This window comes from Peromyscus eremicus, chromosome 9 (genome assembly GCF_949786415.1).
Source record: "Peromyscus eremicus chromosome 9, PerEre_H2_v1, whole genome shotgun sequence".
Classification (NCBI taxonomy): domain Eukaryota; kingdom Metazoa; phylum Chordata; class Mammalia; order Rodentia; family Cricetidae; genus Peromyscus; species Peromyscus eremicus.
The window spans coordinates 65,111,705-65,137,545 of NC_081425.1; the positions used below are offsets into that span (position 1 = coordinate 65,111,705).

The 25,841-nt window shown below is 44.5% G+C and overlaps 1 pseudogene; it reads right to left on the reverse strand.

Annotated features, from left to right (window-relative positions):
- Positions 1–700: 700 nt before the first annotated feature.
- LOC131918965 (putative uncharacterized protein MSANTD5) lies at positions 701–19,881 on the reverse strand (annotated as a pseudogene).
- Positions 19,882–25,841: the final 5,960 nt, after the last annotated feature.

The following is a 25,841-nucleotide window of genomic DNA, read 5'->3' on the forward strand; positions in this document are numbered from 1 at the left end:
TTGTTAATTTGACAATCATATCACATTATATCATACTTAATTTGCAAATGAAATACTAATGAGGTTATAATTACACTTAAAGTGACATAACAGTCCAATATAGAATAACAAAAGCATTATATGTTTAACCAGGTCATAATTATGCCTGAAATAACTATCCCTTTTACAACTTCCAAAGCATTATAAATTTAGGATAGATGTCAAGGACACTTGACACACATTCTTTTAGTATCTGAAACTTAAAAGTGATAACTTTTAATATTCTCCTAATTGATGTTACATCCCTGCACAGCTACAGCTCCAGCTCCAAAGAGTTTCTATTGCATTCTGGAGAATTTGAGGCTCTGAAACACTGACCATGAGTTCCACAAAAAGAGGGCTAGAGAATAGAAACAGTGTTGAGCTGTTTTCCATGGAAGCAGGGGTTCCCCTTGTAGTACAGGAGACACAATGCCAGGAGTCTGATGACCATAGAGGGTAGAGGGCAGGTCCCAGTCACTCAGGAATGAAATTCCACCAGTATCACATCCCCTGCCCCTCTACTGGCCCCCACTGAAATGACAAGGATGAGGCAGGAGTTTCTTTTGAAACCTTTATTTGATTCCACTTATTACTCTTCACTGAGGAGGCAGAGGAAGAAGCTTACACATACACAGCATAATAATTCCAAAGTTGTTAGAGAAAATTCAAGGGATCTCCATTATCTTCTCTGAGAGCCTTGGTGGTCATAAGAAGTTGACCATGGCTGAAGAAGGCTGGTGTCTCTAGGGACAAAGCAGGAAGTAGGTGTGGAACTGTCAAAGGATAGCTGGGATTCCATGGACCCATCTGGGAACCAGTGAATCCTCCCTGGATATCATCAGTAATGGGTTCCCTGAGACTTTGCAGAAGGTACAGAGATGCCATGATCCCAAGGCTGGTACACAGGAGATGGCAATACCATTGGAGGTTGAAGGTACATTGAAAGCAGGGATTTACCAGCCCAATCATAGAGAGGTTCTGAGAGAAGAAACACAGATCAAAAGCATGGCACCCTCACCCTCATTAAATCACATTCAGTAATTGCCTATCTTGTCTGTCATAGTCAACAATAAACAAGTCTAAATTCCATTGCCTGGGGTAACAGAGGAAGACTGACAGACTGTGATAGAGGCCTGTGGGAATGGGGCTTGGCTACAATGTGTGATGTGCTCTATGCTCATCATGGACAGGTGAGGTGATGACCAGTTCTAGAGAACTTCAGAGGTCCAAACAGAAAGGACTAACCTGGAAAATGGCTTCCCTGTAATCTGGAGCCCAGGGTCCTAAACAGAGCCTCCTCCTCATAAGGAGAAAACACCACTTCTATTCTAGGTCTCTCATTACATAAAGTCCTGTGCAGATTCAGCAGACTCAGCAGCAGGTTGAAACAGCTTTTCCAGGTCTTCCGCAGGTCCCGCTCATAGAGTCGCTGGTGAATAGCCCTGGTTTTCTTGTATATCTTCCTGCCTGGGTGGCTGACTTCCTGTTCAATGACTTCCCACTCCAGCAGGAAGATTCTGATTTCATAGTAATTCCATGGCCTATGGGAAGGACCTGCAAAGGACAGAGGGATGGGATCAGAACATTTCCCAGCATGCACATGTACATCTGTGCTTTCCCTAGGGACTCTTCCTGCACACTGATCAGCCCCAGTGCCCTCATTCGTGTATTATGACATTACTAACACTTGCTTCCTGGCAAGGATCGGGCATCCACTCTGCTGGCGATCACAAGGAGTCCACTTACTGGGAGAGCATAGGTGTCTTCAGGTTTAGAAAATACATTTTAGAGTAAAAGTGGCTCTCACAGGACATGTGGGTCCTGGGAACGCTGTCCCGACCTACACTCACAACCACTCCTCCCACACTCCAGGGAGCTATCACAGTCCCCTGAACCTCTGTCTCTACTGTGAGAAGGTCAGAGGTCTGGAAACACTGAGTACCTCTCCATTCTCACCATAGCTGCTCACATCTGGGCTCTGGCATAAACCTGGGAATCACACAACAAGAAATGCAGTGGAAGGTTTTTGGTTTAGCACACATTTCACTCTGATTACCTGAGGGTCTTCCTTGTCCTTCCTGCTGCCGACTCTGGTCCATTCTGCCTTGCTGCGTGTTTCTCAAGCTTTTGACTTGCTTTGCTTTTCTCTGTCCAGAAATGAACAAATAAGGTATCAACACCATTTTCAGGCAACAGCAATCTCTGTCTCTTAGCTGTGTGTGGATTAAGGAACCAGCCTCTTGCAGCATTAGCAAACAATGGACCCTTCATTCCTCATCTACAGATGCTGGTCATTCTCACCTAATGGAAAGCTTGGTTGTCAAGCTTGACTAGGGAAAGCCTCCAGTGAGTATCAGAGGTGCCCCTGTGGAAGGGACACATGAGACACAGAAGGACCTGTCCCGTGGGAAGACCTTACCCATTGTCTCCAGCTTATTATCCCGGTTAACATAGTGAAAAAAGTCCATATGAAAATCTCCTAATATAATGTAAATAAACTTTAAATCGCCAGCTCTGCTGTACATAATAAGGCATCAACCAACTATGCCAACCAATATTTTTCCATCTCCTATCACATAAGATGAGTATTTGGCTGGTGGCTATAATCCCAGGTCTTACCTAAGAGGTGCAGGGAGATTCAACAGTTCAGGGTCGTTCTTTACACACTAGGTTGTGGGCTACCCTTGAATAAAGAAGAATCTGCCTCAACAAACTAAAAACAAGTAAGAACAAGAACAAGAAGAATGTTGCCTTTTGTACCTCTGATAATTGAAGAAATGGGCTCACATTGAACTCAGTTAATCACCTTTTGCCACATTTCCTTGTCCAGTACCAATACCTTCCATGAGGCTTGCCCTGAGTACAAGATTATTCCATATCCATGTAGAGTGGAGAAGCCTGTCAGAGGCACACTGTAAACCTTCTGAGATGAATGGAAGGACAAATATCCCAGTCAGCCTCCAGAAAACACAGAGTGGATTACCCCAACTCATATAACTTTTCCATCCTGAGCTCCATTGTGCTCCGCAGAATCAAGGAACTAGGGTGCTGGAAGGTGCAACAAAGACTGGAGTGTGGAAAAAGAGATCTGCTCACTTCCCTGGGCTTCTGGAAGTCTGAGACTCTGTGACTTGAGTCCCTTTATGCAGCTTTTGGTTGTGATTGAATCTGGCCTAGCCTGTCTGGATTATAGGGTGGGTCAGCAGAGGATAACAATGAGATTTAATCCTATCTCAGGAGGCTGAGACACAAGGGTGGCCCAGATTTCTAGCACTCTTAGGCTAGACCAACAAGCAAAACCACATAGTCTCAATTATAATTATCAAAGAAACACAGCAAAAAACATAGGCAACTAAATTGGATTTCTAGTGAGACAGTGTTTTGTTTTTACATAGTCCTGGCCATCCTGGAACTCACTAACATGTAGACCAAAACGTTCAGAACATCAAACTGATCTGACTGCCTGTGGATCCCCATCTCAATGCCAGGATTAAAAATATTAAGTGGATCATGGCTGATCCATTTAATAACACAACACAATTGCTAAATATCTTCACTTCATGTAAACTTTCATCGAAAACCTGAGAAATACAGATTTTTTTGGACCTGTTCTTTTGTAACTAAGAATTGTCTCTAAAACCTGTAGCTAATCCAAATACTGGGGAAGTGGAGCCAGGCAATTTCATGAAAAGGAAGCAAAAAGAGTAAAAGGGCCAGGCTGTGGTGGTGCATGCCTGTAACCCCAGCACTCAGGAGGCAGAGGTAGGTGGATCTCTGTGTGTTCAAGGCCAGCATGGTCTACAGAGCTAGTTCTAGGACGGCTAGGCAATTACACAGAGAAACTCTGTCTCGAAAAAGAAAGAGACAGAGACAGTGAAAGGAAGCAGTGCAGGAGAACAGGAGGGCATGTAAGCACAACCTGTGGAAAACGCAAGAGTGGTGCCCCAGCAGGGCCTTCTAGGATGGAGGCCACACTGGATGTGCCAATGCTGGGCCAGAGTTCGAACCCTTCTGTCTCTCAGTTCAGCTCACTACGGCCACAGCCTGAACACCTCAGTCATGGATGCTTCTCCCTCCTATAGAGGCACACAGTTCCTTATCCACCCCAGTGGTTCTCAAACTGTGGGTCAGGACCCCTCTAGAGCAGGGATGGTCTAAGATTATCAGCAAACACAGATATTGACATTATGATTTAAAACAGTAGGTGATTGCACTTACAAAATAGCAACTGAAATAATCTAATGGTTGGGTAGTCACCACAACATGAGGAACTGTATTGAAGGTGACAGCATCAGGAGGTTGAGGAACACTGCTCTATCCTGTGGGACAGAAGGTTTCCCTGCTGTGTTCACTTTACAGCAAAGGGGACTGAGGGACACCAGGACAGTTACATCCAACAGGGACCCACGGCATTAATATTCAAGGATAGGGAAAACCCTCTGTGGGTTTTGTAAGTTTGAGGTTCTGGAGACAGTATCTCATGGATCCCAGGCTATCATGCAGCCCACCTTCTTCTCGAGGATGACCATGATCATTTGTCCCTCCTCCCTTGATCTCCCCGTTGCTGGCATTATCCACAAACACATGTCATGATACAATAGAGGGCTCACAGACAACAGCAGAGCTGGAGTAGAGAAAGAGACTTTAATATGGACTTTCAACACCAGAACAAGAGGAGGTCAACTGGCAGGCACCCGTGTGAAGGATCCATGCATTTGTTTCCTTCTTTCTACTTTGGAGACAGGGTTGCCAGGTATCCTGGAGATGGACTACAACTCATTCAATAGAATTAGGATGATCTTGAACTCCTGATATGCCTGCCCTCGGTGGTTTGGGATCTCTGCCCATTTACAGATCCTCAGGTATGCAAAGATCTGTGTGAAAGAGTGGAGATGTGTGCCCCATATCAGGAGAGCCTCTCTGAGTAGCCAGTGTCCATGCAAGTCCTGTCTTTTAGGTGCAGAAGGCCGAGTTTTCCAAGCAAGCCTTAATACACTTGATAACTCAATGTGGCTATGAGTTTTGTATTAGTCTCTCTCTCTCTCTCTCTCTCTCTCTCTCTCTCTCTCTCTCTCTCTCTGTGTGTGTGTGTGTGTGTGAGTGTGTGTGTGTGTGTGTGTGTGTCTGTGTCTGTGTCTGTGTCTGTCTGTCTGACTTTCTCTGTCTCTCTCCCACACTCTGTTGGTGTATGAGGATGTCTTGAGATGATTTACTACAATGCATTGTGACCTGTGGTCCAGCTAATCCAACAATGGCTACCTACGAAGAGAACGTCTAAGGATCAAGTGGCTGTGGTTCGCTCCCAAGACATGTCTCAGCTGGTCTTCAGTATCAGCCAAACTCTAAAAGAAGTAGCCTCTCATGGAGTGGTTCTCAACTTTCATAATATTCAGTCCTTTCAGAAAATTCCTCATATTGTGGTGATCCCTAACCATTCAATTATTTTGTTGATACTTCATAACTATGCTTTCACTAATATTCTGAATCCTAAAGTAAATGTCTGATAATTGAGATGTTTTAGGAGATCCCTGTAATACAGTTGGTTGTTCCACCCATAAAAGGGGTTGTGACCCATAGATTGTGAACCCTTGCCCTAATCACAGTCTGCCCTAATGGAACATCTGTTTTCCCACCTCTAAGTTCTCAAAACTGGAACATGCCACACAAAATGATTAAGCAAAAATCCCTCACAAGTGTGCCCAATAACTTTGGGGTTCTAGCTAATTGTGGATGTAGTCAAGTTGAATACTAAGAATACCCATCATGAGTCCACCCCTATCCAACTGGATACACTTTCATATCACCTTATGTCATGCTTAATTCCCAAATGTAACAAGATCCAAGTCACAGTGATCCCTAGAGTGAGTGTAACTGTATGATATGACTATGACCAGTAGATGGAAAATAGTGACATGACTACCCAACCTTGAAAGGCAATGGCATTATATATTTAACCAGGTCAAAATAAAGTCTAACATGATGTAACTGTCCCTCATTCAAAGAGAAACACATTCTAAACTTAGAATAGGTGGCAATGTTGCCTGTCTGGCCTTCTTTCATATCTGGAACTTACATTTGAGAAACTTTGATATTCTCTTACTTGATGTTCTATCAGTTCACCACACAGCTATGTCTCCAGCTCCCAACTGCTTTCCATTGCATTCTGGGGAATCTGAGGCTCTGAAACACTGTCCATGGGTTCTACAACACGAGGGCTAGAGAACGGATACAGTGATGAGCTGCTGTTTATGGAAGCAGGGGTTCCCCTTGTAGTCAAGGAGACACAATGCCAAGAGTCTGATGAAGATAGAGCGTAGAGGCCAAGTCCCAGTCACCCAGAAATGAACTTCCATCACTATCACATCCTTTGCCCCTCTATGCTTATGGGCCCCACTATGGTGATATTTTATTTGTGCTGAAATGTGATTTTATTTATATGTTAATAAATAAAGTTGCCTGGTGGTCAGATCTAAAAGCAAAGCATTTAGCAGAAGTCTGGAGGAGGTAGCCTATGCCCTTAATCCAATCACATGGCAGGCAGAGTCTCTGTGTGTTCAAGGACATTGCCAAGCAGTGACCCGAACCTCTAATATCAGTAAGAACCATAGACACCTGGAGGTCTGTATAGACAGGCAGTGATGAGGAAATCAAGGGTTGAGTTTAAAGCCAATGAGAAGATAGAACAGAAAGGCAATAAAAAGACAGGTCACATAGTAGAAGGTCTCTCTCTCAGTTGAAGTATGTCAACAACTAGTAAACTAAAGGCTTTGCTAGTGCTCTGATCTTTTAACTCTGCATTTGGCTCTGTGTTTTTTATTTAATAAGACTGTTTAGAATTTCATCTACATTTGGTGCCCACATGTCAAGAATTCATTAAAAACTGTTGGTGGTTACGTCTCCGGCTTGACCCCCCGGCTCAGCCTCAGCTTGGCCCCAGCTCGGCCCTGGCCAGCCAGAGTTTACAGGCCTCAGGCCCAGCTGGAGTACTGGTCCAGCTGCACACGGTCAGAGCTGCACTTGACCACAGCTGCAGCAGCTACACTGGAGCTGCTTGTGGCTGAATCACCAACTCACATGGTCGGGGCTTAAGGAAGACTTAGCTCAGGCTGGAATTGGCTCAAGTGGGAGCATGTGGCTGGATTTCAGCTATTAGCCTTCCTTCCTTCCTTCCTTCCTTCCTTCCTTCCTTCCTTCCTTTCTTTCTTTCTTTCTTTCTTCCTTCCTTTCTTTCTTTCTTCCTTTCTTTCTTTCTTTCTTCCTTTCTTTCTTTCTTCCTTCTTTTTTCTCCCTCTCTCCCTCTCTCTCTTTGAATTCTCATGTCAGACTCTAGGTAGCTGTTTTGAAATTCCCTCAGATTTCTACTGTTCTGTGCAGACTTGGTAAGTCAATTAAGATATCAGATACTTTAAAGGGAAAAACTACTTAAAAGAGAAAAAATGGGTATTATCTGTACAATAGGAGGAAACTGGACTTTTTTTGATAAAATATTAGGCAATCTGAAAATGGAACAATTATTTGAGAAGATTAATGTTGATGGGATGTACATTACACCAGTTATGCATTTTATTACTTTACTTATCCTTATTTTACAATTTAAAAAGATAGTCAATTTAAGTGGCAGGATAAAAGCTTTAGAAAAACCTGTTGAAATGAATTATAGAGAAATTCAGATTTAGACAGAAGAATTAAGGGTGAAATTATTTCAGGATTAGATTATAAGGTTAGAGAAAGAAAGCCTGTTTTCAAACAATCAAACTTAATTTATCCTGTAACCATACAGCAGTTACCTGATCAAGTGAATGCACAAACTAATTGGACTCCAATTGAAATGTTAGATTTAAGAAGGTTTAAGGAGGCAATAGTATCTCATGGCATGCATTCCCCATTTGTAAAGCAAATGTTAAACTCCTGGTCAACTTGTAATAGGACTATCCCTCAGGACTGGAAAGAATTGGTAACCACTGTCCTGGAACACGGAGCACAGCTTCAGTGGCACATGTGGTACCAAGATGAGGATAAGACCACAGAAAGTCAGTGGAGGGCTAGAGGTCTGGACATTTCCCAGGATCAGCTTCTTGGAGAAGGCCAATATGATGAAATACAAAGACATTATTTATATGATAACCAACCCCGAATGGTGGCCATGAATGCATGGGACAGAATTGAGGAAGCAGGAAAGAAAACTGAGTCATTCACAAAAGTTATACAGGACCCAAAAGAATATTCTGAATTCAGAAGCTAGCCAGATAATAATTGAATCTTTGGCTTATGAGAACGTGAATGCAGTGTGGAAGAGAATAATCAGGTTTTTAAAGGCAAGATCTGCATCCTTGGGAGATTGGATTAGGGACACATTTAATGCTGAGGCTCATGACCATGATGATATGTGGATAGGAGAAGCAATTTCAAGAGGTTTGAGAAATGTCAGATGTTTTGGATGTGGAAAGCAAGGACATTTGAAAAGAGACTGTAAATAGGGCATTCCTAGAAACCATGTTTCTTCAAGGAACAATGGCAACAGAATGCCCCTTGCTTCTGGAGTATGCAGAGGTGTGGTAAGGGAAAACATTGGACCAACAAATGTAGATCAACAAGGGACAGACAAGGTAATCCTTTGCCTTGGTCTTCAGGAAACTCCCAGAGGGGCTTCAGGCAGGCTCTCACAGCAAATCCAGTCCAGACATTCCCTGCCATCATAGAAGAAACCCCTACTCAGAGCAATTATATAACCAAATGTTTATTGGAATAAACCAGGCTGCTCGGGGTGATGGAACAGGTGAGACAGAGAGAACAGTAAATTCAGGAGAAAAAATAAAGAAAATTTTTTGGCAAACTTCTATAAATGAACAAAGACCAAAATTAACAATAAGAATAAATAACATTTTATTATCTGGTCTAGTAGACACAAGTGTTGATGTGACCATAACTGCACCAGAATTTTGGCATCCAACTTGGCCTCTTCAGGAGGTAAACATTCAGCTGTTGGGGATTGGAACATTATCTCAAGTGAAACAGAGTGCAAGATGGCTCAAATGTATAGGTCTAGAAGGACAGACAGGAAAATTAAAGCCATATGTGTCTAATATAGCTATGAACTTATGGGGTCGAGATCTGTTACAACAATGGAATACTCAAATTAAGATCCCTCCAACCTCAGAAACAAATCATAAACTAGCACATGTTTCTGAGAGAAATATTAGAAGGTATTATTCTAATGAGTGGTCACCAGCCATCCAGATTGTACAAGAACATGGCACAACATCTGATGTTCTTCCAAAGACACCAACAACTCTACCTTTAAAATGGTTAACAGCCTGTATGGGTTCAGCAATGGCCTTTAACAACAGAGAAACTCTAGGCTTTTGAAGAGCTGGTACAAGAGCAAGTAAATGCTCAGCATATTGAAGAATCCACCAGCCCTTGGAATTCTCCTGTATTTGTTATTAAAAAGAAATCTGGTAAATGGAGAATGGTAACAGACCTTAGAGCAATTAACAAAGTAATTCAGCCAATCGGCTCTCTACAGTCCAGATTTCTTTGCCTGCTCTATTACCAAAAGGATGGTCTCTTACAGTTATTGATTTAAAAGACAGTTTCTTTTCAATACCCTTACAAGAAAAAGACAGAGAAAGATTTGCCTTCATGGTGCCTACTTACAATAATTCTCAACCGGTTAAGAGATATCAAAGGAGGGTCCTCACACAGGGAATGTTGAATAGCCCAACTCTGTGCCAATATTTTGTACAACAGCCATTGGAAGTGATAAGTAAAAAATTTCCTAAATCTAGAATTTATCATTATATGGATGATATTTTGCTGGCTGACACAAATGCAGATAATTTAGAAAGAATGTTTGAAGAAGTAAAGAAAATTTTGCCTTGCTGGGGATTACAAATTGCTCCTGAAAAGATACAAAGAGGAGATTCTATTAATTATTTAGGGTATAAAATAGAACTACCAAAAATTAGACCCCAAGAGGTGCAAATGAGGAGAGATTGACTACAGACTCAACTCCTTCACATTGGACTTTGCATACCTGAGGACCTGTGAATGGGCAGAGATTCCAAACCATCGAGGGCAGGCATATCAGGAGTTCAAGGTCATCCTAATTCTATTGAATGAGTTGTCGGCTCATCCCCAGGGTGCCTGGCAACCCTGGCTCCAAAGTAGAAAGAAGGAAACAGATGCATGGATCCTTCACATGGGTGCCTGGCAGTTGACTTCCTCTTGTCCTGGTGTTGAAAGTCCATATTAAAGTCTCTTTGTCTACTCCAGCTCTGCTGTTGTCTGTGAGCCCTCTATTGTATCATGACATGTGTTTGTGGATAATGCCAGCAACGGGGAGATCAAGGGAGGAGGGTCAGATGATCATGGTCATCCTCGAGAAGAAGGTGGGCTGCATGATAGCCTGGGATACATGAGATACTGTCTCAAGAACCTCAAACTCACACAACCCACCAAGGATCAGAATGAGGTTTTCCCCACCCTTGAATATTGATGATGTGGTTCCCTGTTGCATGTAACTATCCCGTTGTCCCTAGTCCCCTTTGCTTTAAAGTGAACACAGCAGGGGAACCTTCTGTCCCACAGGATAGAGCAGTGTTCCTCAACCTCCTTATGCTGTCACCTTCAATACAGTTCCTCATGTTGTGGTGACCACCCAACCATTAGATTATTTCAGTTGCTACATTGTAAGTGCAATGACCTACTGTTTTAAATCATAATGTCAATAATGTGTTTGCTGGTAATCTTAGGCCATCTTTGTGATTTGATCATTCTAGCTCTAGTGGGCTCCTGACCCACAGTGTGAGAACCACTGGGGTGGATAAGCAACTGTGTGCCTCCATAGGAGGCAGAAGCATCCATGACTCAGGTGTTCAGGCTGTGGCCATAGTGAGCTGAACTGAGAGACAGAAGTATCTTATTATGGAGGGTTGTGAGCCCTCCTGTGGTTGATGAGAATTGAACTCAGGACCTCTGGAAGAACAACCAGTGTTCTTAACTGCTGAGCCATCTCTCCAGTCTGTAACTCTTTACTTCTTTCCTTTTTGTTGTTGTTGTTTTTTGTTTTATTTCTATTTTAGATTTTCCAGACAGTGTCTCTCTGTAGCTTTGGAGTCTGACCTGGAAGTCACTTAGTAGACCAGGTGGCCAGCAACTCAGAGATATCAGCCTGTCTATGCCTCCCAAGTGGTGGGATTAAAGGCCTGTGCCACCACTGCCTGGTGAAAAACAGCCTTGTAAATTAAAAAAATAAAAAAAAGAAAGAAAGACAGAAAGTTTACATGAAATTTAGCACATGAGGTAGAGTATGAAATCGACCAGCCAAAGTGGCCCAATGTTTAATGCCAGCACTCAGGCTGGGGATCCAGACATGGACTGATCAGTGAGATGTCCTGAAGGATTAAGTCTAAATTTTGGTGAGTTCCAAGAAAGCCAGCACTATATAGAAACAAACAAGCAACAACTAATAAACAAACAATCAAACCAACAATCAAACCAACATGAGACACCAAAAAAAACCAATGTCACGAAATCCAAATTGAAGTGAGTTGTCTTGTTTTTGTTGTGTTTCTTTGATAATTTTGAACTGAATCTGAGCTGGGTAAATCTGGGCCACCCTCCTGTCTCAGCCTCCAGAGATGTGATTCAATCTTGATGTTCTCCACTGCTGACCCAGCAGCCTATGATCCAGAGAGGCTGGGCCAGATTCAATCACAACCAAGGGATATATAAAGGGGCGGGTCTCTACTTGGTTCTCAGACTTCCAGAATTGCAGGGAGGTGAGCAGAGCTCTTTGTCCACACTCCAGTCTCTGGGGGACCTGCCAACAGCCAGAGAACCCCAGTTGTGTGACCATGTGGAGCCAGACAGATCTCAGGAGGGAAAAGGTATGTGAGTCAGGAAATCCATTCTGTGTTTTCTGGAGGCTGGCTGGGACACTTGTCCCTCAATTCACCTCAGAAGGTGGGTATTGTGCCTCTGGGACAATTCTCCAATCCACATGATTATGGAATCATCTTGTACTCATGGCAAGCCCCATGGAAGTTGTTGGTAATGGTTCATTGGACAGACCAGGACAGCAGGCAAAAATATAGTTTACTAGCTTGAATGTGAAGTTTGCTGAGGCAGATTGTGCTTTATCCAAGACTAGCCCACAACCTACTGTGTGGATGGGAATGACCCAGAACTACTCCATGCATCTCTCAGGAAAGAACTGCTATTATTTCCACCAGATAAACAACTTCGTCCTATGCAGGAGATGGAAAAGAAGTGGGTCTTATAATTCACCTGATTATTTTTAAGTTCTTTGAAGCACAGCTGGGGTGTATTAGGAGAGTTGAAGGTGGACTTTTAGCGGTAGGGTAAGAGAGAGGAGTTTGGAGAGAATGGGTGAGAGCTGGAGAGAGTGCATGAGGTCTAGGGCTGATATATTGTAAACCCCAATACAACACATCTGGGGATCAGAGAACAAAGCAGGACACTAGATTAGACATAAAGGCCAGAAAATATGGCACACACTCTTTTGTTTTGTTTTTGTTTTTTTTTTAATTTTTATTTTGCAATACAATTCAGTTCTACATATCAGCCACAGATTTTCTTGTTCTCCCCCCTCCCCCCCCTCACCTTCCCCCCATCCCGCCCCCCATTCCAATCTCCTCCAGGGCAAAGCCTTCCCCACAGACTGAGATCAACCTGGTGGACTCAGTCCAGGTAGGTCCAGTCCCCTCCTCCCAGGCCGAGCCAAGGGACCCTGCATAGGCCCCAGGTTTCAAACAGCCAACTCATGCAGTGAGCACAGGACCCGGTGCCACTGCCTGGATGCCTCCCAAACAGATCAGGCCAATCAACTGTCTCACCCACTCAGAGGGCCTGATCCAGTTGGTGACCCCTCAGCCATTGGTTCATATTTCATGTGTTTCCGTTTGTTTGGCTATTTGTCTCTATGCTTTATCCGACCTTGTCTCTGTGCTTTATCCGACCTTGGTCTCAACAATTCTCGCTCATATAAACCCTCCTCATTCTCGTTAATTGGACTCCCAGAGATCCACCTGGGGCCTAGTCATGGATCTCTGCATCCAGATCCCTCAGTAGTTGGATGAGGTTTCTAGCACGACAATTAGGGTGTTTGGCCATCCCTAAGAACAAAAACACTGAAGACACCTTATGCTGGAGAGGATGTGGAGCTAGGGGAACTCTCCTCCACTGCTGGTGGGAATGCAAGCTTGTACAACCACTTTGGCAATCAATATGGCGATTTCTTAGAAAATTGGGAATCCATCTCCCCCAAGATCCAGCTATACCACTCTTGGGCATATACCCAAGGAATGCTCAACCACACCACAAGAGCACTTGTTCAGCTATGTTCATATCAGCGTTGTTTGTAATAGCCAGAACATGGAAACAACCTAGATGCCCTTCAACTGAAGAATGGATAAACAAAATGTGGTACATATACACAATGGCACACACTCTTAATGCTATCGTGGGAGAGGCACAAACCTCTGAAACTCATTGGGGTCTCTGATTTCAAGGCCACTCTGGGAAGAGAGCCTTTAATCTCAACACTTGAGATCTCATGCCTTTGCTTGGGAAGCACACACGCCTTTAGTCCCAGGAAGTGATGTCAGGGCAGAGAAAGGTATATAAGGCCAGAGCAAAGAGAAACTCACACTCTTAAGGCTGAGGATTTTGTAGAGGTAAGAGCAATGACTGGCTCTGCTGTTTCCTTGATCCTTCAGATTTACCCCAATATCCACCCCAGCCCCCACTTTCTTTTTTGGTATTGATAAGACCTTTTAGCAATTGATGTTACACCATCATCTCCCAGGACAGGTCTTTCTGTGTCTCATCTGCTTCTTCCCCAGGGGCACCTCTGATACTGGAGGCTTTCCCTGGTCAAGCTTGACAACCAAGCTTTCTATTAGGTGAGAATGACCAGCATCTGTAGATGAGGAATGAAGGGTCCATTGTTTGCTAATGCTGCAAGAGGCTGGTTCCTTAATCCACACACAGCTAAGAGACAGAGATTGCTGTTGCCTGAAAATGGTGTTGATACCTTATTTGTTCATTTCTGGACAGAGAAAAGCAAAGCAAGTCAAAAGCTTGAGAAACACGCAGCAAGGCAGAATGGCCCAGAGACGGCAGCAGGAAGGACAAGGAAGACCCTCAGGTAATCAGAGTGAGATGTGTGCTAAACCAAAAACCTTCCACTGCATTTCTTATTGTGTGATTCCCAGGTTTATACCAGACCCTAGATGTGAGCAGCTGTGGTGAGAATGGAGAGGTACTCAGTGTTTCCAGACCTCGGACCTTCTCACAGTAGAGACAGAGGTTCAGGGGACTGTGATAGCTCCCTGGAGTGTGGGAGGAGCGGTTGTGAGTGTAGGTCAGGGCAGCGTTCCCAGGACCCACATGTCCTGTGAGAGCCCCTTCTACTCTAAAATGTATTTTCTAAACCTGAAGACACCTATGCTCTCCCAGTGAGTGGACTCCTTGTGATCGCCAGCAGAGTGGATGCCCGATCCTTGCCAGGAAGCAAGTGTTGGTAATCTCCTGATACACAAATGAGGGCACTGGGGCTGATCAGTGTGCAGGAAGAGTCCCTAGGGAAAGCACAGATGTACATGTGCATGCTGGGAAATGTTCTGATCCCATCCCTCTGTCCTTTGCAGGTCGTTCCCATTGGCGGTGGAGTGAGTATGAATTAAGTATCTTCCTAGTGGAGTGGGAAGTCGTTGAACTGGAAGTGGGCCACAAAGGGAAAAGAACTTGTAAAAAAGTCAGGAGTATTCGAAAGCGACTCTATCGTAGGGGCCTGAGGAAGACCTGGCACGACTGTTTGCAACTGATGGTGGGTCTGCTGAATATGCACTACTTGCTCTGTGAAGAGAGAGCAGGCATCGAATCTTTGTTGTTTCCTTATGCGATGGAACTCTTCAGGATCCTGGGCCACAGACAAGAGTGGAGCCCCTTCCCAGGTTAATCCCTTCTGGAGTTCCTCCAGAGGGTGGCGTCAGCTGGCCTTTCTTCATGGACACAGAATGTAGGCAAGCCCCATTCCCACAGGCCTCTGTGGCACGAAGCAGCAATGTCTGGCCTCTCCGTGTGTCTAACACCCTCTCACACCCAAGCAATGGAACTCTGACTTGTTCACAGCTGATTTTTGACCAAGGGGCCAATTAATTACTGAAGGATCTGGCTTCCCTGTGCCTTTCTGGAGCGCTTCAAGGGATCCCACCACCGATGATATACAGCGGGGATTCTTGATTCCCTGATGGGAGACTTGGAAAACATTTGACTGTACCACAACTACTTCCTGCTTTGGCTCTGGAGAAACCAGCCTTCATCAGCCATGGTCAACATCTTATGACGGCCAAGGCCCTAAGAGGAGACAGTGGGGATTCCTTGAATCTTCTCTGACAACATCGGGGTCCTTTTATGTTGTTTTGTATGTGCCAATTGCTTTCTCTGCCTCCTCAGTGAAGAGTAATGGGTGGAATCAAATAAAAATTTCCAAAGAAACTCCTGCGTCCTCCTTGTCATTTCAGTAGGGCAGATCAGCATGGTGGGGCAGGGGATGTGGTAGTGGTGGAGGTTCATTCCTGGGTGACTGGGACTTGGCCTCTACCCTCTACCCTCATCAGACTCTAGGCATTGCGTCTCTTCTACTACAAGGGGAAGCCCTGCTGCCATAGACAGCAGCTCAACACTGTATCCATTCACTAGCCCTCATGTTGTAGCACTCATGGTCAGTGTTTCAGAGCCTCAGACTCCTCAGAATGCAATGGAAACCAGTTGGGAGCTGGAGTAGTAGCTGTGTGGCGTGCTGATGGAACATCAAGTAAGAGAATATCAAAGCTTCGCAAATGTAAGTTTCAAATAGGTAAGAAGGCCCAACAGGGGACACTGCCACCTATTCTAAGTTTAGAATGTGTTTCTCTTTGAATGAGGGACAGTTACATCATGTTAGCCTTAATTTTGACCTGGTTAAATATATAATGCCATTGTCTTTCAACGTTGGATATCATATCTCTATTTTCCTTCTACAGGAGATAGTCATATCACACAGTTTCACTCACTCGAGGGGTCGTTGTGACTTGGATATTGTTAACTTTGGGAATTAAGCATGACATAAGGTGATATGAAAGTGTGTCCAGTTGGAGAGGTGTAGTCTCCTGGTGAGTATTCTTAGTATTGAACTTGACTACATCCACAATGAGCAAGAATCCCAAAGTAGGTGGGCACACTTGTGAGGTGTTTTTGCTTAATCATTCTGTGGGGCATGTTCCACTTCTGAGCTAGATCTTTGAGGTGGGAAAACAGATGTTTCATTAGGGCAAACTGGGATTAGGGCAAGGGATCACAACCTCGTCTATGGTGGGTACAACCAACTGTAATACAGGGATCTCCTAAAACATCTCAATTATCAGACATTTACTTTAAAATTCAGAACATTAGCAAAAGTATACTTATGAGGGAGCGACAAAATAATAGTGTGTTTTGCCATGACTACAACATGAGGAGTTTTATTGAATGATCTGAACATTCTGAAAGCTGAGAACCACTCCATGAGAGGCTACTTCTTTTAGAGTTTGGCTGATACTGAAGAGCAGCTGAGACTTTTCTTGGGAGGGAACTACAGCCACTGGATCCTTAGACCTTCTGTTCATAGGCAGTCATGTTTGGATTAGCTGGACCACAGGTCCCAATGCATTGTAGTAAATCATCTCAAGACACCCTCACACACCAACAGCATGTGGGAGAGAGACAGAGAGAGTCACACACACACACACAGACAGACACACAAACACACACACATACACACACAGGGAGAAATATATATATATTTAGAGAGAGATACAGACCAAAAAAAAGACTGACTAACACAAAAACACATAGCCACATTCAGTTATGAAATGAATATTAAACTTGCTTGGAAAACCTGGCCTTCTGCACCTAAAAGACAAGGCTTGCATAGACACTGGCTACTCAGGGAAGCTCTCCTGATATGGGGCTCACATCTCAACTCCTTCACATTGGACTTTGCATACCTGAGGACCTGTAAATGGGCAGAGATTCCAAACCATGGAGGGCAAGCATATCAGGAGTTCAAGGTCATCCTAATTCTACTGAATGAGTTGTAGGCTCATCCCCAGGGTGCCTGGCAACCCTGGCTCCAAAGTAGAAAGAAGGAAACAGATGCATGGATCCTTCACACGGGTGCCTGGCAGTTGACTTCCTCTTGTTCTGGTGTTGAAAGTCCATATTAAAGTCTTTCTCTGCTCCAGCTCTGCTGTTGTCTGTGAGCCCTCTATTGTATCATGACATGTGTTTGTGGATAATGCCAGCAACGGGGAGATCAAGGGAGGAGGGACAAATGATCATGGTCATCCTCGAGAAGAAGGTGGGCTGCATGATAGCCTGGGATCCATGAGATACTGTCTCAAGAACCTCAAACTCACACAACCCACCAAGGATCAGAATGAGGTTTTCCCCACCCTTGAATATTGATGATGTGGTTCCCTGTTGCATGTAACTGTCCCGTTGTCCCTAGTCCCCTTTGCTTTAAAGTGAACACAGCAGGGGAACCTTCTGTCCCACAGGATAGAGCAGTGTTCCTCAACCTCCTTATGCTGTCACTTTCAATACAGTTCCTCAGGTTGTGGTGACCACCCAACCATTAGATTATTTCAGTTGCTACATTGTAAGTGCAATGACCTACTGTTTTAAATCATAATGTCAATAATGTGTTTGCTGGTAATCTTAGGCCATCTTTGTGATTTGATCATTCTAGCTCTAGTGGGCTCCTGACCCACAGTGTGAGAACCACTGGGGTGGATAAATAACTGTGTGCCTCCATAGGAGGCAGAAGCATCCATGACTCAGGTGTTCAGGCTGTGGCCATAGTGAGCTGAACTGAGAGACAGAAGTATCTTGTTATAGAGGGTTGTGAGCCCTCCTGTGGTTGATGAGAATTGAACTCAGGACCTCTGGAAGAACAACCAGTGTTCTTAACTGCTGAGCCATCTCTCCAGTCTGTAACTCTTTACTTCTTTCCTTTTTGTTGTTGTTGTTTTTTGTTTTATTTCTATTTTAGATTTTCCAGACAGTGTCTCTCTGTAGCTTTGGAGTCTGACCTGGAAGTCACTTAGTAGAGCAGGTGTCCTGCAACTCAGAGATATCAGCCTGTCTATGCCTCCCAAGTGGTGGGATTAAAGGCCTGTGCCACCACTGCCTGGTGAAAAACAGCCTTGTAAATTAAAAAAAATTAAAAAAAAGAAAGAAAGACAGAAAGTTTACATGAAATTTAGCACATGTGGTAGAGTATGAAATCGACCAGCCAAAGTGGCCCAATGTTTAATGCCAGCACTCAGGCTGGGGATCCAGACATGGACTGATCAGTGAGATGTCCTGAAGGATTAAGTCTAAATTTTGGTGAGTTCCAAGAAAGCCTGCACTATATAGAAACAAACAAACAACAAGTAATAACCAAACAATCAAACCAACAATCAAACCCACATGAGACACCAAAAGAACCAATGTCACGAAATCCAAATTGAAGTGAGTTGTCTTGTTTTTGTTGTGTTTCTTTGATAATTTTGAACTGAATCTGAGCTGGGTAAATCTGGGCCACCCTCCTGTCTCAGCCTCCAGAGATGTGATTCAATCTTGATGTTCTCCACTGCTGACCCAGCAGCCTATGATCCAGAGAGGCTGGGCCAGATTCAATCACAACCAAGGGATATATAAAGGGGCGGGTCTCTACTTGGTTCTCAGACTTCCAGAATTGCAGGGAGGTGAGCAGAGCTCTTTGTCCACACTCCAGTCTCTGGGGGACCTGCCAACAGCCAGAGAACCCCAGTTGTGTGACCATGTGGAGCCAGACAGATCTCAGGAGGGAAAAGGTATGTGAGTCGGGAAATCCATTCTGTGTTTTCTGGAGGCTGGCTGGGACACTTGTCCCTCAATTCACCTCAGAAGGTGGGTATTGTGCCTCTGGGACAATTCTCCAATCCACATGATTATGGAATCATCTTGTACTCATGGCAAGCCCCATGGAAGTTGTTGGTAATGGTTCATTGGACAGACCAGGACAGCAGGCAAAAATATAGTTTACTAGCTTGAATGTGAAGTTTGCTGAGGCAGATTGTGCTTTATCCAAGACTAGCCCACAACCTACTGTGTGGATGGGAATGACCCTGAACTACTCCATGCATCTCTCAGGAAAGAACTGCTATTATTTCCACCAGATAAACAACTTCGTCCTATGCAGGAGATGGAAAAGAAGTGGGTCTTATAATTCACCTGATTATTTTTAAGTTCTTTGAAGCACAGCTGGGGTGTATTAGGAGAGTTGAAGGTGGACTTTTAGCGGTAGGGTAAGAGAGAGGAGTTTGGAGAGAATGGGTGAGAGCTGGAGAGAGTGCATGAGGTCTAGGGCTGATATATTGTAAACCCCAATACAACACATCTGGGGATCAGAGAACAAAGCAGGACACTAGATTAGACATAAAGGCCAGAAAATATGGCACACACTCTTTTGTTTCGTTTTGTTTTTTTTTTGTTTTTTTTTTTAATTTTTATTTTGCAATACAATTCAGTTCTACATATCAGCCACAGATTTTCTTGTTCTCCCCCCTCTCCCCCTCACCTTCCCCCCATCCCGCCCCCCATTCCAATCTCCTCCAGGGCAAAGCCTTCCCCACAGACTGAGATCAACCTGGTGGACTCAGTCCAGGTAGGTCCAGTCCCCTCCTCCCAGGCCGAGCCAAGGGACCCTGCATAGGCCCCAGGTTTCAAACAGCCAACTCATGCAGTGAGCACAGGACCCGGTGCCACTGCCTGGATGCCTCCCAAACAGATCAGGCCAATCAACTGTCTCACCCACTCAGAGGGCCTGATCCAGTTGGTGACCCCTCAGCCATTGGTTCATATTTCATGTGTTTCCGTTTGTTTGGCTATTTGTCTCTGTGCTTTATCCGACCTTGGTCTCAACAATTCTCGCTCATATAAACCCTCCTCATTCTCGTTAATTGGACTCCCAGAGATCCACCTGGGGCCTAGTCATGGATCTCTGCATCCAGATCCCTCAGTAGTTGGATGAGGTTTCTAGCACGACAATTAGGGTGTTTGGCCATCCCTAAGAACAAAAACACTGAAGACACCTTATGCTGGAGAGGATGTGGAGCTAGGGGAACTCTCCTCCACTGCTGGTGGGAATGCAAGCTTGTACAACCACTTTGGCAATCAATATGGCGATTTCTTAGAAAATTGGGAATCCATCTCCCCCAAGATCCAGCTATACCACTCTTGGGCATATACCCAAGGAATGCTCAACCACACCACAAGAGCACTTGTTCAGCTATGTTCATATCAGCGTTGTTTGTAATAGCCAGAACATGGAAACAACCTAGATGCCCTTCAACTGAAGAATGGATAAACAAAATGTGGTACATATACACAATGGCACACACTCTTAATGCTATCGTGGGAGAGGCACAAACCTCTGAAACTCATTGGGGTCTCTGATTTCAAGGCCACTCTGGGAAGAGAGCCTTTAATCTCAACACTTGAGATCTCATGCCTTTGCTTGGGAAGCACACACGCCTTTAGTCCCAGGAAGTGATGTCAGGGCAGAGAAAGGTATATAAGGCCAGAGCAAAGAGAAACTCACACTCTTAAGGCTGAGGATTTTGTAGAGGTAAGAGCAATGGCTGGCTCTGCTGTTTCCTTGATCCTTCAGATTTACCCCAATATCCACCCCAGCCCCCACTTTCTTTTTTGGTATTGATAAGACCTTTTAGCAATTGATGTTACACCATCATCTCCCAGGACAGGTCTTTCTGTGTCTCATCTGCTTCTTCCCCAGGGGCACCTCTGATACTGGAGGCTTTCCCTGGTCAAGCTTGACAACCAAGCTTTCTATTAGGTGAGAATGACCAGCATCTGTAGATGAGGAATGAAGGGTCCATTGTTTGCTAATGCTGCAAGAGGCTGGTTCCTTAATCCACACACAGCTAAGAGACAGAGATTGCTGTTGCCTGAAAATGGTGTTGATACCTTATTTGTTCATTTCTGGACAGAGAAAAGCAAAGCAAGTCAAAAGCTTGAGAAACACGCAGCAAGGCAGAATGGCCCAGAGACGGCAGCAGGAAGGACAAGGAAGACCCTCAGGTAATCAGAGTGAGATGTGTGCTAAACCAAAAACCTTCCACTGCATTTCTTATTGTGTGATTCCCAGGTTTATACCAGACCCTAGATGTGAGCAGCTGTGGTGAGAATGGAGAGGTACTCAGTGTTTCCAGACCTCGGACCTTCTCACAGTAGAGACAGAGGTTCAGGGGACTGTGATAGCTCCCTGGAGTGTGGGAGGAGCGGTTGTGAGTGTAGGTCAGGGCAGCGTTCCCAGGACCCACATGTCCTGTGAGAGCCCCTTCTACTCTAAAATGTATTTTCTAAACCTGAAGACACCTATGCTCTCCCAGTGAGTGGACTCCTTGTGATCGCCAGCAGAGTGGATGCCCGATCCTTGCCAGGAAGCAAGTGTTGGTAATCTCCTGATACACAAATGAGGGCACTGGGGCTGATCAGTGTGCAGGAAGAGTCCCTAGGGAAAGCACAGATGTACATGTGCATGCTGGGAAATGTTCTGATCCCATCCCTCTGTCCTTTGCAGGTCGTTCCCATTGGCGGTGGAGTGAGTATGAATTAAGTATCTTCCTAGTGGAGTGGGAAGTCGTTGAACTGGAAGTGGGCCACAAAGGGAAAAGAACTTGTAAAAAAGTCAGGAGTATTCGAAAGCGACTCTATCGTAGGGGCCTGAGGAAGACCTGGCACGACTGTTTGCAACTGATGGTGGGTCTGCTGAATATGCACTACTTGCTCTGTGAAGAGAGAGCAGGCATCGAATCTTTGTTGTTTCCTTATGCGATGGAACTCTTCAGGATCCTGGGCCACAGACAAGAGTGGAGCCCCTTCCCAGGTTAATCCCTTCTGGAGTTCCTCCAGAGGGTGGCGTCAGCTGGCCTTTCTTCATGGACACAGAATGTAGGCAAGCCCCATTCCCACAGGCCTCTGTGGCACGAAGCAGCAATGTCTGGCCTCTCCGTGTGTCTAACACCCTCTCACACCCAAGCAATGGAACTCTGACTTGTTCACAGCTGATTTTTGACCAAGGGGCCAATTAATTACTGAAGGATCTGGCTTCCCTGTGCCTTTCTGGAGCGCTTCAAGGGATCCCACCACCGATGATATACAGCGGGGATTCTTGATTCCCTGATGGGAGACTTGGAAAACATTTGACTGTACCACAACTACTTCCTGCTTTGGCTCTGGAGAAACCAGCCTTCATCAGCCATGGTCAACATCTTATGACGGCCAAGGCCCTAAGAGGAGACAGTGGGGATTCCTTGAATCTTCTCTGACAACATCGGGGTCCTTTTATGTTGTTTTGTATGTGCCAATTGCTTTCTCTGCCTCCTCAGTGAAGAGTAATGGGTGGAATCAAATAAAAATTTCCAAAGAAACTCCTGCGTCCTCCTTGTCATTTCAGTAGGGCAGATCAGCATGGTGGGGCAGGGGATGTGGTAGTGGTGGAGGTTCATTCCTGGGTGACTGGGACTTGGCCTCTACCCTCTACCCTCATCAGACTCTAGGCATTGCGTCTCTTCTACTACAAGGGGAAGCCCTGCTGCCATAGACAGCAGCTCAACACTGTATCCATTCACTAGCCCTCATGTTGTAGCACTCATGGTCAGTGTTTCAGAGCCTCAGACTCCTCAGAATGCAATGGAAACCAGTTGGGAGCTGGAGTAGTAGCTGTGTGGCGCGCTGATGGAACATCAAGTAAGAGAATATCAAAGCTTCGCAAATGTAAGTTTCAAATAGGTAAGAAGGCCCAACAGGGGACACTGCCACCTATTCTAAGTTTAGAATGTGTTTCTCTTTGAATGAGGGACAGTTACATCATGTTAGCCTTAATTTTGACCTGGTTAAATATATAATGCCATTGTCTTTCAACGTTGGATATCATATCTCTATTTTCCTTCTACAGGAGATAGTCATATCACACAGTTTCACTCACTCGAGGGGTCGCTGTGACTTGGATATTGTTAACTTTGGGAATTAAGCATGACATAAGGTGATATGAAAGTGTGTCCAGTTGGAGAGGTGTAGTCTCCTGGTGAGTATTCTTAGTATTGAACTTGACTACATCCACAATGAGCAAGAATCCCAAAGTAGGTGGGCACACTTGTGAGGTGTTTTTGCTTAATCATTCTGTGGGGCATGTTCCACTTCTGAGCTAGATCTTTGAGGTGGGAAAACAGATGTTTCATTAGGGCAAACTGGGATTAGGGCAAGGGATCACAACCTCGTCTATGGTGGGAACAACCAACTGTAATACAGGGATCTCCTAAAACATCTCAATTATCAGACATTTACTTTAAAATTCAGAACATTAGCAAAAGTATACTTATGAGGGAGCGACAAAATAATAGTGTGTTTTGCCATGACTACAACATGAGGAGTTTTATTGAATGATCTGAACATTCTGAAAGCTGAGAACCACTCCATGAGAGGCTACTTCTTTTAGAGTTTGGCTGATACTGAAGAGCAGCTGAGACTTTTCTTGGGAGGGAACTACAGCCACTGGATCCTTAGACCTTCTGTTCATAGGCAGTCATGTTTGGATAAGCTGGACCACAGGTCCCAATGCATTGTAGTAAATCATCTCAAGACACCCTCACACACCAACAGCATGTGGGAGAGAGACAGAGAGAGTCAGACACACACACACAGACAGACACACAAACACACACACATACACACACAGGGAGAAATATATATATATTTATAGAGAGATACAGACAAAAAAAGACTGACTAACACAAAAACACATAGCCACATTCAGTTATCAAATCAATATTAAAGCTTGCTTGGAAAACCTGGCCTTCTGCACCTAAAAGACAAGGCTTGCATAGACACTGGCTACTCGGGGAAGCTCTCCTGATATGGGGCTCACATCTCCACTCCTTCACATTGGACTTTGCATACCTGAGGACCTGTAAATGGGCAGAGATTCCAAACCATGGAGGGCAGACATATCAGGAGTTCAAAGTCATCCTAATTCTACTGAATGAGTTGTAGGTCCATCCCCAGGGTGCCTGGCAACCCTGGCTCCAAAGTAGAAAGAAGGAAACAGATGCAGGGATCCTTCACATGGGTGCCTGGCAGTTGACTTCCTCTTGTCCTGGTGTTGAAAGTCCATATTAAAGTCTCTTTCTCTGCTCCAGCTCTGCTGTTGTCTGTGAACCCTCTATTGTATCATGACATGTGTTTGTGGATAATGCCAGCAACAGGGAGATCAAAGGATGAGGGGCTGATGATCATGATCATCCTTGAGAAGAAGTTGGGCTGCATTGTAGCCTGGGATACATCAGATACTATCTCCAGAACCTCAAACTCACAAACCCCACCAAGGATCAGAATGAGGTTTTCCTTACCCTTGAATATTGATGATGTGAATCCCTGTTAGATGTAACTGTCCTGTTGTCCCTCAGTCCCCTTTGCTTTAAAGTGAACACAGCAGGGAAACCTCTGTCCCACAGGATAGAGCAGTGTTCCTCAACCTCCTGATGCTGTCACCTTCAATACAGTTCCTCATGTTGTGGTGACTACCCTATCATAATTATATCAGTTGCTACTTTGTATGTGCAATTGCCTTCTGTTTTAAATCATAATGTCAATAATGTGTTTGCTGGTAATCTTAAGGCATCCCTGTGATGGGATCATTCTAGCTCTAGGGCGATCCTGACGCACAGTTTGAGAACCTATGGGGTGGATAAGGAACTATGTGCCTCTATAGGAGAGAGAAACATCCATGACTCCTGTGTTCAGGCTGTGGCAGTAGTGAGCTGAACTGAGAGACAGAAGTGTTCGAAGCCTGGCCCAGCATTGGCATATCCAGCGTGGTGTTCATCCCAGAAGCCCCGGTGCCACACTGCTCCTGACTTTTCCACAGGCCGTGCTTTCCTGCTGTCCTCTGCTCTTCTGCACTGCTTCCTTTCTCTCTTTTTGCCTCCTGGTGAAGAAGATGCCATGGTCCAAATTCCAATATTTGGAGGAGCTGCAGTTTTAGAGATGATCCCCAGTTACCAAGTAACAGATCCAAAAAATTCTGTAAATCTCAGGTTTTCAATGAAAGTTTACAGGAGACGCAGTTGTGGAGAGGGGCTTGGTTTTGTCTCAGCTTGATATGCCAGACTTTTTAAATTTCTGGTCCAGGGTTTTACCTTCTCTGAGGAAGGGATGATGGAAGATATGGGGCAAGCAGGTGTAAGTGAGAAGAGAAACTTTGGTTGTTAATGAAAAAATACATTAAAAACAGCAACACTTATTTGTTATTTATACAGTGTTCTGTTTGCATTTATGTCGACAGCCCAGAAGATTGAGTCAGATCTTATTATCGATGGTTGTGAGTTCTATGTGGCCATGATTCATTCCTTCCTTCCTTCCTTCCTTCCTTCCTTCCTTCCTTCCTTTCTTTCTTTCTTTTCTTTCTTTTCTTTCCCTCTCTCCCTCTCTTTGAATTCCCATCTCAGATGCTAGGTAGCTGTTTTGAAATTCCCTCAGATTTCTACTGTTCTGTGCAGACTTGGTAAGTCAATTAAGATATCAGATATTTTAAAGGGAAAAACTACTTAAAAGAGAAAAAATATGGATATTATCTGTACAATAGGAGGAAACTGGTCTTTGTTTGATAAAACTTTAGGCAGTCTGAAAATGGAACAATTATTTAAGAAGATTAATGTTGATGG